Genomic DNA, 3125 nt, shown 5'->3' on the forward strand with positions numbered 1-3125 from the left:
TGGGACATTTCTCTAGATCGCTAGAAAGATAGCATGGCCAAAATCAAGCAACCAGGTGTGACACGAACCGCATCAATATATTCAGTGGATGGACAAAACACGGAATAAAGAGCTCTAAAGAGGATGTCTCATGAGATGTCCATAAGCGTTTGTCATGGTGCGGGGAGGACTGAATAGTGCAACGATACCGTGATCGATATCCTTGTCAGTGACCTACGCATCAGCAGGCACTAACTGGGAAAATTAGCTTCTAGAACTTTCTGCAGTCTCCCGACTTTTCCGGTGAGCAGGCATTACCGCGTTAAGGGAACAGTGCGAGTTAGTAGGGAACCCACGTAGCAGTAGTGTGGCACACTAAGCCGAATGTACATGTAATGAAAGAGTCACGAGTTAGAAATGCGTTAAGTTGAATTACAAAGTGTTTAGTAGCGCAGTGAGAGATATATTTCGTTGAAATAGGAATGTTGACCCGTCCGTGGTTTCTTGGGAGTGAATGAATTTAGAATTAAGTTAATCAAAATGAATGAGCGCGGCGCATTTAGATGTTTGTTCCATTGTTTATAAATGAATAAAAAGTTAAAGGCCGTCATCTTTTACTTCAGAAGAACCTTACCAGTTTATGACTAATTTTGTGGTAAATAACTGCAGTTATCCCAAGTACAGTTAGGCTACAGTTCAGTTTTCTTTGTCGTCGTGGGCGAAGTAAGTCTCTTAGCCTATAGTTCCATAGCCAACGATCAAGATGAGATCATAAAATCACGCGGGTGGGAGCTTGCAGTAGACAGATAAGACACGAAGCGAATAGCTGCTGTAGTGAGACTGTCTCTCAAGAAATCCAGGAATTTGACTAAACTGTATCTCCAACTGTGACTTCTGAATGAGTACAGGAAATCAAAATTGAAAGATGTTCAGATAATGCTGAAAGGAATCGTAAAGTTACGTACCATTTTCCAAACAAACCAATATTTACTAAGCTGTCACTACTTTACAGTAACCCACAAATCATAAATCAGAAGAGTATAAAAGTAACTAACCCATACGTTGAAAAGTCCCTTTTTAAGAATTTAATCAAGCTATTTCGGCTACAGAAAGCCCAACATCACAAAATGCACAAAAAGTTACAGTACGCGACAGTGGTCGTAACACTGGAAACTCTTTACTTCCTGTGGGCTTTGCAAGCGGAGATACTTGGTGAGTGTCATCGAACAGATGTGGCGCGTTTCCCCTCGAACCTACCCGCAACGTCTTGCCAATAAAACCAGTAAGCCCCTCACACGAGTGCTAGTACTGTCATCTTCGTGCGACTGCTTGCTCTAAGGACAAAAATTTTTGACGTTAATTATTGACTAAACCCTCGGGCCGAACAGGGAAAAAAGGAAAAGATTCCTGCAAATAATATTTAGTCACTATACACATCGAAGACGTACCGGGTGTTTCAAAGTGCTTGCGACAAACGTAATGGACCACGTCATGAGGAACGACTTTTGTTGGACATAAAACGTTGGCCGACGCTTCCCAGAGAGGCTTGGCGTCTTTCAGCACTGGGAGAGGGAAATTTGACCCAACTGGCAGGATCTACCTACCGGGTATGCAGCATACTACGTACCCCAGTAAACTGATACAGTGATTGTCAACAAGGGACTCGTAACACGAGAAAGAAACAAATTAGGAACTTTAGTGTTGCACGGCCTCTCACCTTTCACTCGGAGCAACTGAGTCAGACAACAAACACTGTACACGAACGCCACATACTGCCGACACACCGCCGTAACTCAGGGGCATAAATGGTCTCGTGTCGCCGGTAAGCGTCTTCAACATTTTTCTCTAAGAAAAGTTGTTCCCCGTGACGCGATCCAGCACCAGTAGACGTTTGATGCAAAAACTTTGAAGTATCCTGTATAAACAAGCGTTTTATTACTTCCTCTCTCCACTCCAAATGTTTGCATAAATAATTCTTTTACACCGTATGTACATACAGTGCAATTTTGCTTAATGGGGATAAACTGCAGGTAGAGATCTCTGAGAGGATAAGAAACAATGGTCATGCGGACATATGGCTGGAAATGGTTTTCTTGAGAGATAGATACACTTACAGGTGTAAATAAAATATCTTTTACAATATAGGTTTCAAGGATTGAAAGCACAAGTGACAGCACACCAGACAAGTGCAAATGTTCTGCCTGTAAGAGTATTTTAGCTTCACTCTCAAGAGGGCAGAAATGTTATCAGTGATGATGGTGTGCTCACACAATAGTACTAGGAGGCATCATCATAGCTGGTGCTGACTGAATCTGGTGTGGAAGTGTTTCGTGTAGAGTAACGCAGAGACCCGGTGTACCAACTGGGAAGCGGCCAACACGATCTTTCCATACGGACAGGCAAACGTCCATGGTCAGGTGGCAGTGCGGCTGCAGCGAAAGAAAGTATCCCCGAGAACACTGTTTGCAACAGAACAGAATTTTTTCGTTTGTGAAACTTTGCTGTACGTGACCATCAGTTATTTATTTTTACGGTGAGTGCTACCGGTTTCGATCAGTAGACCGCTTGTAAGGCAAAGCAAAGCGTAACCACCTTGTTACTACAACATTTGAAGTGAGCACCTTTTATGTAAGCAGAAAAACCTTGGCTTCTGTTACGCTAAAAAAAATCTCCAAACTCACACATTTAGGAGACGCACACAAGACACAGACTTATTTAAGAGAATAGTTAACCATCAAAGGCTGATATACCCGAATAAACAATCATTTTGCTGTGCAGTTGAACGGAACGAACTATGATACAACAAAGGCAATCGTGATAGTTAATGTCCCCCTGTTAAGTAAACCATATTTGGTTGATTTTTTTATTTTGCATCTGGACGAAAAGCTGTTTTCGTTGGTCAAGGTGAATTGGACACACCGTATACGTAAGAACAAAATGTGATTAGGCGCCGGCCGGAGTGGACGAGCGGTTCTAGACGCTACAATCTGGAACCGCGGGACCGTTACGGTCGCAGGTTCGAATCCTGCCTCGAGCATGGCTGAGTGTGATGACCTTAGGTTAGTTAGGTTTAAGTAGTTCTAAGTTCTAGTGCACTGATGACCTCAGAAGTTAAGTCCCATAGTGCTCAGAGCCATTTGAACCAT

The sequence above is a fragment of the Schistocerca piceifrons genome, chromosome 2 (assembly GCF_021461385.2).
Source record: "Schistocerca piceifrons isolate TAMUIC-IGC-003096 chromosome 2, iqSchPice1.1, whole genome shotgun sequence".
Lineage (NCBI taxonomy): Eukaryota > Metazoa > Arthropoda > Insecta > Orthoptera > Acrididae > Schistocerca > Schistocerca piceifrons.